Raw genomic sequence first — 13,297 nt, 5'->3', positions numbered from 1 at the left:
CTTTGATTTCCAACCAAGTAGTTAACCTGCTCCGACGATGTTGAGGCAAAAGTGTTCCCTACTTGACATTCACTGCTCACGTGATTACCTACACAAAAATCACAAGTTAGTTGAGGAGCTTGAATGGAATTTATCTGCATACTTCCCAACTGTTTCTGAAGTGTTGTCAGGTGGGCTGAAATGGCTGTATATGCATCAACTTCATGAAGACCCATAGATTTCTTCGGTTGCACCCTCTTATTAGGTCTTTGATAATTGTTGCTTGCCAGAACCTCAAGCAACTCGTGAGCTTCTTCCGGAGTCTTATTCTGTAATGCTTCTCCCAAGGCTGCATCCACCATAGTTTGCACATTCACCGTTAATCCATTATAAAATGTTTGGACTTGCATCCAAACTGGCAACCCATGATGTGGACACCTTCTCAGTAATTCTTTGTATCTCTCCCAAGCCTCACACAATGATTTTGACTCTTCTTGAATGAATAGCGTGATGTCATTTCTCAACTTTGCCGACTTTGCGGGAGGAAAGAATTTGGTCGGAACTTCTGTGCTAAATCAGTCCATGTAGTGATTGTTCCTGTTGGTAGTGCCAGTAACCATCCCTTAGCTTTATCCTTCAATGAAAATGGGAATAGTCTCAATCTGATTGCATCATCTGACACTCCGTTTGACTTGAACGTATCATAAATCTCCAAAAAATTGGCAATGTGTAGATTTGGATCTTCCTTCAAATCCCCCCCTGAACTGAACCGACTGTTGGATCATCTGGATGATTGTCGACTTTATCTCAAAAGTGTTGGCTTGGACCGCTGGTCTCGTAATGCTCGACCCACTACCTTTAACTGTGGGAACAGAGAATTCCCTCAGTGTTCTATTCTCTGCCATCTCTACAACTATTACTTCTGGTTCAACTGTAGCTTCTCTTTCTCTTCTTTCTCTGTTCAGTCTTCAAGTAATTCTTTCAATCTCAGGATCAACATGAACCACTGGCTGACGTCTTGCTCTTCGCATAAACTACACAGAAAAGTAGAAAGAGTGAAATCACACCAAACAAAGAAGAAAAATAACGAAAATTAAACAAATAACAATTAAGTAAAAATAACACTCCAATCTAGCTAACACAAGAAAATTTTAATGTTAACACAAAACTCAATCCCCGGCAACGGCACCAAAAACTTGATGAGTGATTTCATAAACATGCAAATGTAGCAAGTGTACTGGTTGCAAAAAGTAATAAAGTGATGAGTGAGTATCGTTCCCATGAAGATTGGTTGCTAAGCACTAAGTTTTCTACTGTTTTCAAGTTGGAGCAATCGAGATATTTGGATTTAAGGGAGAAAATTAAACTTAAAACTAAAACAGATTTCTAAATATTCAAAACTAAATTATGAAAGCAAGATTAAACACAAGGTAATATCAGTTTAAAACAACGGGTAGGGTTTTGATTTCATTCGGACTGTATGGATTAAACCTACAAATTATGCTATTTCCCTATTCATATGCATTGATTGTAAATCGAATTCTCTAAATTGTAAACATACCTTCTCAGGCTATGTTTTCCTACTTTTCCCTATTAAACTTCCGCACTGTAACGCCCCACTTGAGGTACGCAGTTATTGTTTCTTCTTTTGCTCTTATTTGAGTTGGGTTCTTGGTAATATTGGTTGGTTGACCTTCGATTGAGTGTTATGTTGAATACTTGCCCTGAAATTGGTTGAAAATAGAAGAAGTTTAGTGTTTCAGTCTTCGCCGGGGCAAAGAAGAATCTTCGCCGCGGCGAAGAGGTGTTGAAGCCATGGGGAAGCTGCTGGACAGTTTCGCCGCGGCGACAGAAGTTTCCTCGCCGCAGCGACAGGCCAATCAAAATGTTGTGTAGAAATTCCTTAAGAAATTTCGCGTAGCTCGGCATCTGTTGCAATGCATCTGCAAAAGGAATGTTAATATGTAGTTTTTTATTTCAATAAATTTTGGAGAAAATGATTATCCTCCCCCCCCCCCATCCCTCCCCCCCCCCCCCCCCCCATGATTCTTTTTCTTCAGTCTACATTTTTCGACCCCTTCTTATCTCGAATTTCCAACTCAAACTCCTGAAGCAATAGGATCCATCTTATCAGCCGAGGTTTCGCTTCTTGCTTTGCCAATAAGTGCTTGAGTGTCGAATGGTCCATATAGACGATCACCTTTGCACCTAACAGATATGAACGAAATTTGTCAAAAGCAAAAACCACAGCCAACAATTCTTTTTCAGTGGTGGTGTAATTCAATTGTGCATCAGTGAGTGTTTTGCTAGCATACTGAATTACATGCAACACTTTGTTTTTCCTTTGTCCTAACACTACTCCTAGAGCAAAATCACTAGCATCGCACATCAATTCAAATGGCCAATCTGGAACTGCAATAATAGGTGCAGATACTAATAATTTTTTTAGAGTTAGAAAGGCATGCATGCATTCATCATTAAAATCAAAAGCAACATCTTTAATCAACAAATTGCAAAGGGGTTTAGAAATCTTAGAAAATTCCTTGATGAATCATCTGTAAAACCCCGCATGCCCCAAGAAACTTCGAACTGCTTTAACATTTGATAGTGGTGGCAGCTTCTCAATCACTTCTGTCTTTGCTCGATCTACTTCTATTCCGTCTTTTTAAATTCTATGACCAAGCACTATTCCCTCCTGGACCATGAAGTGGCATTTCTCCCAAATGAGCACCAAGTTTGTCTCCTTACATCGCTGCAAAACAAGAGAAAGATTGGATAAGCAGTTGTCAAAAGATGAACCAAAAACTGAGAAGTCATCCATAAAGACTTCTATAAAACGTTCCATCATATCTCCAAAGATCGACATCATGCATCTCTAAAATGTGGCTGGTGCATTACATAACCCAAAGGGCATCCTTCGGTAAGCAAAGGTGCCATATGGACAAGTGAAGGTCGTCTTCTCTTGATCCTCACGAGCGATGGCAATCTAATTATATCCTGAATACCCATCCAAGAAACAGTAATAGGCATGCCCTGCCAACGTCTCCAACATCTGATCAATGAAAGGAAGTAGAAAATGATCCTTCCTTGTCGCCTCATTCAATTTCCTGTAATCAATGAACACTCTCCAGCCCGTGACCGTCCTAGTTGGTATCAATTCATTACTCTCATTCTTTATCACCATGATACCTCCCTTCTTCAGAACCACTTGTACCGGGCTAACCCATGGACTATCAGAAATAGGATAAATTATTCCCGCATCTAAGAGTTTCACCACCTCCTTTCTCACCACTTCCTTCATCGAAGGATTCAATCTTCGCTGTGGTTGCACCCTAGGCTTGATATCATCCTCCATGAGTATCTTATGCATGTAGAATGATGGCAAGATGCCTTTAATATCTGAAATAGTCCATCCAATTGCTAGTCTATGTTCCCTCAACACCCTAATCAACCGCTCTTCTTCCAATTTGCTCAAACTTGAACTAATAATTACTGGGAAGGTCTCTGATTCCCCAAGATACACATATTTGAGGTGGGAAGGTAAAGGTTTCAACTCAAGTTTTGGAGGTTCTTCATTTTTTTTCCTTTTCCTTCTATTTTTCAAAATCAAATTCCTCAAATTCTCGATCTTGGCTCTTATCAATCGGTTGAAGTGCTTCCAACAATCTAGCACATTCATTACTTGCTGACTCATCTACCTCTACTGTTTTTGATTTGGCAATACAAGCTTCTAAAGGTAATTGTGGGTTGTTCTCTTCAATAGATTCTGCTACTACTTTTTCCACCACATCAACACTAAAACATGAATCCGATTCGGATGGAAACTTCATAGCCTCAAAGACATTGAAAGTTACTGTTTCATCTTGAACTCTCAATAGCAACTTCCCTTTTTGCACATCTATAAGTGCTCTTCCCGTGGCCAAAAATGGTCGGCCCAAAATAAGAGGAATTTTCTTATCCTCTTCCATGTCCAAAACAACAAAATCTACCAGAAAAATTATCTTATCCACTTTCACCAACACATCTTCCACTATCCCCGTCGGATGTTTTATGGACCTATCTGCAAGTTGCAACGACATGGTCGTTGGCTTCACTTCACCAATTCCCAATCTCCTGAAAACAGAAAAAGGCATTAAATTAATACTAGCACCTAAATCACACAAAACACGATCAAAAGTAATGTCTCCTATAATGCAAGGAATAGTAAAACTTCCTGGATCCTTGAGCTTCGGGGGTAGCTTCTTCTGGAGAATGGCGCTGCACTCCTCTGTGAGCATCACTGTTTCCTCATCTTCTAACTTCCTTTTGTTTATAAATTCCTTAAGAATTCGCGTAGCTCGGCATCTGTTGCAATGCATCTGCAAAAGGATGTTAATATGTAGTTTTTTAATATTTCAATAAATTTGGAAAACTGCTTATCCGATTCTTTTCTTCAGTCTCTAAGGAAAAGCACAGGTGGAGTGTGATGTGCCAACTCTGGTGCTATATACGAGAAATGGCTATTTCTCCATCTTTTTCTTTGGCTTTTCTCCCTCTTTTGTTCCTCTTCCTTAGAACTGCTTGGTTTCTCATCAATTACGATCTGTTCATCAACTTCCTCATCGGACTCTTCACTTCTTTGGTGACTTTTCTTCTTTCCTGCTTCCCCAATTCTTCCAAAAACTGTCCCACTCCCAAAATTATTGCATTGCTTGACTCATGTGGGTTTGTCACTGTGTTGCTTGTAGAGCACCCTGTGGTCTCTTATTTAGCTTTTCAGCTAACTGCCCCATCTATACCTCCAAGTTTCGAATGGATGTCCCTTGAATTCTGAAATTAGTTCTCGTCTCATTCATAAAACCGTGGTCTCTTGCATAAACTTCCCAAACATGTTCTCCAATTTGTCACTCTTGGGTCTCCTTGTTGGTTGTTCACCCTGTTGGTTGTTTGGCAATGCCCTTTGATTCCATTGATTGTTTTGGTGATTCTATTGGTTTGATTGCCCCAAGACAAGTTGAGTGATTCCTCCAACCCGAATTGTATGTGTAGAGTAAGATTGTTCGGTTGCCTTTGATTTCCAACCAAGTAGTTAACTGCGCCGACGATGTGAGGCAAAAGTGTCTCCTACTTGACATCACGGCTCACGTGATTACACTACACAAAAATCACAAGTTAGTTAGGAGCTTGAATGGAATTTATTGCATACTTCCAATGTTTCTGAAGTGTTGTCAGGTGGGCTGAAATGGCGTGTTATGCATCAACTTCATGAAGCACCATAGATTTCTTCGGTTGCACCTCTTATTAGGTCTTTGATAAGGTGCTTGCCAGAACCTCAAGCAACGTGAGCTTCTTCCGGAGTCTTTTCTGTAATGCTTCTCCCAAGGCTGCATCCACCATAGTTTGCACATTCACCGTTAATCCATTATAAAATGTTGGACTTGCATCCAAACTGGCAACCCATGATGTGGACACTTCTAAGAATCTTTGTATCTCTCCCAAGCCTCACACAATGATTTTGACTTCTTGGAATGAATAGCGTGATGTCATTTCTCAACTTTGCCGACTTTGCGGGAGGAAAAGAATTTGGTCGGAACTTCTGTGCTAAATCAGTCCAGTAGGATTGTTCTGTTGGTAGTGCCAGTAACCATCCCTTAGCTTTATCTTCAATGAAAATGGGATAGTCTCAATATGATTGCATCATCGACACTCGTTTGACTTGAAAGTATATAAATCTCCAAAAAATTGGCAATGTGTAGATTTGGATCTTCTTCAAATCCCCCCCTGAACTGAACGCTGTTGGATCATCTGGATGATTGTCGACTTTATCTCAAAAGTGTTGGCTTGGACCGCTGGTCCGTAATGCTCGACACCACTACCTTTAACTGTGGGAACAGAGAATTCCCTCAGTGTTCATTCTCTGCCATCTCTACAACTATTACTTCTGGTTCAACTGTAGCTTCTCTTTCTCTTCTTTCTCTGTTCAGTCTTCAAGTAATTCTTTCAATTCAGGATCAACATGAACCACGGCTGAGTCTTGCTCTTCGCTAAACTACACAGAAGAAAAGTAGAAAGAGTGAATCACACACAACAAAAGAAGAAAATAACGAAAATTAAACAAAATAACAAATAAGTAAAATAAAACTCCAATCTAGCTAAACAAGAAAATTTAATGTTAACACAAAACTCAATCCCGGCAACGGCACCAAAAACTTGATGAGTGATTCATAAACATGCAAATGTAGCAGTGTACTGGTTGCAAAAGAGATAAATAAGGATGAGTGAGTAGTCCATGAAGATTGGTTGCTAAGCACTAATTTCTACTGGTTTCAAGTTGGAGCAATCGAGTATTTGGATTTAAGGGAGAAAATTAAACTTAAAACTAAAACAGATTTCTAAATATTCAAAACTAAATTTATGAAAGCAAGATTAAACACAAGGTAATATCAGTTTAAAACACGGGTAGGGTTGATTTCATTCGGACTGTATGGATTAAACCTACAAAATTATGCTATTCCTATTCATATGCATTGATTGTAAATCGAATCTCTTAAATTGTAAACATCACTTCTCAGGCTATGTTTCTCACTTTCCTATGTAAACTTCCGCACTGTAACGCCCACTTGAGGTACGCAGTTATTGTTTCTTCTTTGCTTTATTTGAGTTGGGTTCTGGTAATATGGTTGGTTGACCTTCGATTGAGAGTGTTATGTTGAATACTTGCCCTGAAATTGGTTGAAAATAGAAGAAGTTAGTGTTTCAGTCTTCGCGGGGCAAAGAAGAATCTTCGCCGCGGCGAAGAGGTGTTGAAGCCAGGGGAAGCTGCGGACAGTTTCGCCGCGGCGACAGAAGTTTCCTCGCCGCAGCGACAGGCCAATCCAAAATGTTGTTAAGTTTTAGATATTTTCTTCCCTAGGGGCAATTGACCATTCTACCCCTAATTAGCAGGAAAGTGGGGAGTAAATTGAAAGAATTTTCATGGAGAATTGTTGCTATGGGGGTGTGTGGTAATGAATCAAAGGATATAGATAGAATTCCCAAAAGAAGAGTAAGGGCAAAATGGGAAGGCTGTGTATAAATTTCATTAAAAGGAATTGAAGCATTTCAAAACCCTTCATTTACTTCTCCAACGCCACTCTCCTCTCTTGCTTCCTCTCAATTTCTCTTTCTTTTGTTCAAGGAGTTTTGAAGGGCTTTTGGAGTGATTAAGGGTAGAAAATCAATCTAAGGCACCCTAAGGTAAGAATTCTGTTGTTTGGTTGTGAAGCTTTGTGAGTTTTTGTTATATATTTGATTATGAGGGTTTGTGTCATTTGTTAGAGTAGAGAAAAAGTCAAGCTTATCAAGTGAAAGGAAGAGTTAGTGAAATCTCTCCATAACAAGGTAAGTGAATCCCAACCAAGTTGAGATTTGAGAATTTTTCTTGATAGGGTTTTGATAGCAATGATGTATGTAGTGATATCATGTATATGCCATGTTATTGAGGCTTAAATAGAGATTCTAGTGCTTGTGATTGTTTTGCCTTTCAAATATAAGAAGTGAGTTGTGGGTTGGAAAGGTAGTTGGAGATGGAATTGAAGGGGTATTGTGGAACCCTTTTGGAAGTGTCTTTCTTTGGCAGAGGTATGTGGCTATGTGAGGGACATTCTCCCCATTTTGGATGGTTAGAGAAAGATTTAGAATTATGTTATAGTAGAGTTTTATTATGCACTGAGTTGTTTGATGAAATGCTAATAGAGGTTAAGTATGAGTAGTGAACCTATTTCTTGCAACATTGCATGTTGGCATTTCATAAGTGCATTAGTGGAGATGAACCATCCATAAGCATTAATTGTGCATTGAGAATGACCTAAGAAAGAGTAGGAAACTTTGTGTATGCACTTACTCTATGAGTAGAGAACTTGGTGGATGCAACTACTCTAAGGGTAGAGAGAATGAGAAGTACTAGAATAGAGTGAATGAGAAGAGTATTAGAATTGGGTTGATGCTTTGTGATCATCACCGACAGTGTATGAGAATCGGGTGGAGCTTTGTGATCATCACTCGACTAGCCATTAGAAAGGGTCGATGCTTTGTGATAATCACCCGATAAGTAGTTAGAAAACCGTTGGATGCTTTTGGATTCACACCCGGTTAGTTATAGAAAGGGGTGCTTGCTTGGTAACCATCAAACGACATTTATTAGAAGTGGGTTGATGCTTTGTGATCATCACCCGACAGTGATTAGGAACGGATTAATGCTTGGTGATCGTTACCCGAAAGTAATGAGGAACGGGTAGGTGCTATGTGGTCCCCACCCGATAGCTACGAAAACCGGATAGGTGCTTTGTGATCTCCACTCGGTAGTCACTAGGATAGGGTTGGTGCTATGTGAACTCCACCCGACAGTCATGAAGAGTGGGATGGTGCTATGTGAACGCCATCCGGCCGTACCTCCGATAAGATGAGGGCATGACGTTTAGTAGGAAACGACAGAAAGTGTGAGGAAAGAATTAAGAGTAATACATACAGGGATAGACAGATAAAGGGTTTTACTTACTGAGCATTATTTTGTGCTCACCCCGTTATTTTCCTTTGTGGATGCAGGATCTAGGTGTTGATGCAGTCGGAGGGGCATCGGCAAGCGAGGAGCAATAGCTACACTGTTTCCCCTGTTTTGTCTTTTAAAATGGCATTTTTGTAAATGACGTTCTTTGTGTATAAAAGACATATGACTTATAATGAAAAGAAAGTTTTTGGGCCCAATTTTCTATGGTTATTATGCCTGCATTGTATTAGTTTACAGTAGTTGTTACACGCACCCAACAAATTGAAGAGTAATAGTTATAAGCTCATGAAGCACCTAGAATCCTAGACTGATTTCATTGATTCTTGAATCTATCTCTAGCATTTAATACTACAATGTGATTACCCAAGAAGCCTAACATGAATTATTTCTCAATCTTATCATGTTCATCAATTAATACCATTAAAAATAGAATAACCCCACAATCATTGCAGTAGCATATGAAAATAATAAAAATCAATTCCTTAATCCATGAGAATCCGAACTACATCAAAACCCTAACCCAAAATGCGTTAGTTCATAGCTAAATAAACAACACAAACAACAGAAATGAAAAACCCAATGTTCAACATAATTAAAATAAGAGAAAGGACAAGAGATCTCCCCAAATGATGAATCCACTGGTTTTAATCTCGAATCTTCACCCTTTTTAATCAAAGTTCACCCAATATCAACTTAAGAAAATGAAAAATAGCTCTTTCTCTAAAAACGAACGACCCTTTACAAAAATGACTAAGTTTTTCTTTTATACCTCGTCCAAAACCCTAGGAAAATGCCTAAAAAATGAAACTGTGCATTTTGGAATTTGTAGACTTCGCCGCGGCGACGAAGTGAAATAAAACTCTCATGCGCAACTCCCTTCGCCGCAGCGAACCTTCATGTGGAATTCTAAATTTACAGAATTGCCCTCATCTTGCTTCTTTACTTGAATCTTCAATCTTTGACGCTCTCCTCATGGAAACTAACTTCATAGTGCTCCACTTTGCTTTAAAACTTTCCCAACTTCTGAGGTCTGCTCACCTCTGAGTCCAAAAACTCCAATTCGCTCATTATTTGCATAAAATGTCTATTTTAGCCTGAAACACAAAATATAAAGAATTAAGTAGCAATTCAGGTCAAAATGAACTAAGAAGTATCTAAAATCCGACTAAAAAGTCTAATAAAAACAGAATAATCCACGGATTACCACTCCTTCTCTAGATGTTGAAATTCGCTAATCAATCTAAGTAAGGATTGCATGAACATTGATCCACACGAAGACAGGACAATGCACAATTGATTTAATTTGCTAGATTAAATCAGTGCAATAAGGATTAGAGGTGGAAAAATTTTCATAGAAAAATTCTCTCTTTCTCTCTAGTGAAAATGTTGGCGGCTAGGGTTTCTGTTAGTAAATGGTCCCATATACGCTGTGGAAACAAAACAAATATAATATACAGATTGTTTACATGAGCCAAAATCAAGGGTATAATTTTACAATTCATATTAAAATAAAATCTGCAGAAAAATAAATCTGAGTTTAAAGAAAACAAAACGCAAGTTGGAGGCTCCTCCAAATTGTCAACGAATGTTTTGTACCGATCTAAGTGTAGGATCGAACCCACGTAGTACACGAAGACAATCTCAAAAGAAAAAGGAGGGATTTGCTAGATCCTCCTTAGCCTTAAGAATCAAGAAGACAAATCAAATGAATTGATTTTTGCCTAAAGTGTTTTTGCCGTGGGAGTGTATTCAAAAGGGGCTGCTATGTTTTAATTTCAAAGAAAAATTCTGTCTCACTCATTAATTAAAACATTTTCTTTTTATAGTACATCAATTTGCCCTAATCCCTTACGGAATAGGCTTGGGCTCCAACCCAAAACCCATGTTGCCAACACTCCCAATTTAATATTTTATTTTTTCCATCATTATCTTAATTAAAATCAATTATATATATATATTAATATATATATGATTAACATTAACAATAATGATAATATATATATTAAATATGTTGCGAACAACATTTAAACGTAATTTCACTTATTAATTTTTTTTAACAAATTAAATAAAGGCTACAACCTCAGCAAATTTAATTACACTGTGAAAATTACCAAAATACTCTTTCGTCTTAAAAGACGAAAACACCTTTTCTTCTTGGATCTTAAATTATTTCTATGTGTGTGACCCATAGGCTTCTCGTCATATCGGCAGTGTATAGTATCGCGGATTAACACAATTAATCGTCTCACTGTACACAGACCAGATTGGCCCTAGCAAGGCATCATGGCCACTCGATAGATTCAGATTCAGCAAAGTAGCTACCTGTCAAACGATATGGTTACGTACAATTCAATCTTTCATCATATGTTATCTCGACGAGACGAAGACATAGAAATAGTATCAACCTCGGTTACTCTCGATATTATTATTCAGTTTCTGGACCAATGACCCGTATTATAAACTGGATAGAGCAACAACTCAATCCCACTGTGGCCACAGTTTTAGTGTCATTGCGCATATACTGAATTGCGCCGTGAGATAACTTTCTCCCATACTTAGTAGTGATGAATCCTCTGTCAATCCACCATAGTCTTGATACACTCCTTGATGCAGCCAATCACCACCGTATTGACAGCTTTGAAAAGAATGCGTTAGGCTAGTGTCAAACTACACCAATTGGTGCACAAGGCGCTCCGGTGATCTCAAGTCTAAAGATCACATGCCACCCTTGTTAGAGGATTTGTTCTATAGACACTGGGGTCCATCCATATGGAATCCTCCGTGGGGTCAGTCTAGTGAACTTGCTGCGGTGTAATCGCCTACAGCAAGCACCATGTGTTGCACACAAGTTGTCACCAAACAACCTTGACACAGTGAGATCAGTCACTGCCTTTCGACAGGGCGTTTCAACACTATGATAGCCTTACCGTATTATCTATGCCCTTACTTCAGAATAATACTGGGGGCTATGGACGTTTCTAGAATGGCCACCATATGTGCTCATAGGGTTCTCACTATCAAGATTTGAAACACTTGATACCCTCGTCACGGTTCTACCATTCTAAGGATAATATCAATATAATTGCAATAATAATGATTTACGCGATTAGTATAAAATGTCTTTTATTGATAATGAACATTATACAAAGAGTCAATTCCACAATAATGATTGGCTCTAGGGCACCTACTCCAACAGGTTTTGTGTGTCACTTGTTTTATTTTAATTGCACCTTTATATATTGTAACTTAAAATAAAACCCTATTCCATAACATGAATAACATTAAACAATAGCCAAACATTGCTATTATGATATTTTATTATTAATTATTATTATTAAATCATCAAATCAATCAATCAATTATATATATATATAATATATTATAGATATATATATATAATATATATATAGTATATAATATAATATATATATATCTATATATATATATATATATTAACATCAAATAAAGATAAAAATAATTCATTTAAATATACACGTACGTATATTTAAATATAATCTCACCAATTTTAATTTCTGTATAAAAATTGAATACAGGCAACAACCTTAGCAAATTTAATTGCACTGTGAGATTACCAAAATACTTTTTTTGTCATAAAAGACGAAAATACCCCTTTCACACATTAATCCTTAAACCGTCTCCTTATGTGTGTGACCTGTAGGCTCTTTATCGTATCGGTAGTGAGTAGTATTGCGATTGACACCAATCAATTATCTCACTACACACAGACCAAGATTGGCCCCTAGCAAGGCATCATGGCCACCCGATAGATTCGGATTCAGTGAAATAGCTACCTATCAACGATATGATTACCGTGCAATCAAATCCTTTCATCATACATTATCTCATCGAGGTTGAGGTATAGAAATAGTGTCAACCTCAGATATCCTCGATATCTTTATATTCAGTTACTAGACCAATGACCAAAATAATAAATTCGATTGAGTAACAACTCAATCCAATTATGGCCACAACTTTAGTGTCATTGTCATTTACTGAATTGTGTCGTGAAATAACTACTCCTGTACTCGGGAGTGATGAATCCTTTGTCGATCCACCATAGTCTTGATACACTCCTGGATGTAGCCAATCACTATCATATTGATAGCTCTAAAAAAACTACGTTGGGCTAGTGTCAAACTACACTAATCGATGCACAAGGCGCTCTGGTGATCTCAAGTCTAAGGATCACATGCACCACCATTCGTTAGAGGATTTATTCCATAGACACTAGGGTTACCATCCATATGGAATCCTCTGGTGGGTCTATCCAGTGAACTTACCTACAGCAAGCACCCATGTGTTGCACTAGGTTGTCAGCAAACAACCTTGACAAGTGAGATCAACCATTGCCTTTCGACAAGGTCATTCAACACTATATAGCCTTACCGTATTATATGTGTCCTTAGTCAGAATAATATTAGGGCTACGGACATTTCTAGAATGGCCACCATATGTGATCATAGGGTTCTCACTATCAAGATTTGAAACACTTGATACTCTCGTCACTGTTCTACCATCCTAAAGACATATATCAATACACACAATTATGATTTACACGTTATAAAATAAAATGCTTTTTATTGATTAATAAACATTATTACAAAGAGTCAATTCTACAATAATTGATTGGCTATAGGGCACCTACTCTAACAATCTCTTGCATTTCCCCAAGTTGAGAGTGCATGATGTCAAGATCCTTGCACTTCTCTAAGCTCTTCTTCAGCTTTGTTGAACCTCTCCCAAGATGCTCGAATTAATTAGCAGGGTGAAAGC

General features: G+C 38.1%; 1 non-coding gene across 1 annotated transcript; it reads left to right on the top strand.

Annotated features, from left to right (window-relative positions):
* The first annotated feature begins 399 nt into the window (after positions 1-399).
* LOC116132263 lies at positions 400-506 on the top strand. The gene has a single exon (XR_004128390.1). It is a non-coding gene; the product is annotated as a small nucleolar RNA R71 (small nucleolar RNA).
* The last annotated feature ends 12,791 nt before the right edge of the window (positions 507-13,297 follow it).

This window comes from Pistacia vera, unplaced genomic scaffold (assembly GCF_008641045.1).
Source record: "Pistacia vera cultivar Batoury unplaced genomic scaffold, PisVer_v2 Contig100, whole genome shotgun sequence".
NCBI classification, from domain to species: Eukaryota; Viridiplantae; Streptophyta; class Magnoliopsida; order Sapindales; family Anacardiaceae; genus Pistacia; species Pistacia vera.
This window is presented reverse-complemented; position numbering and strand designations above follow the sequence as displayed.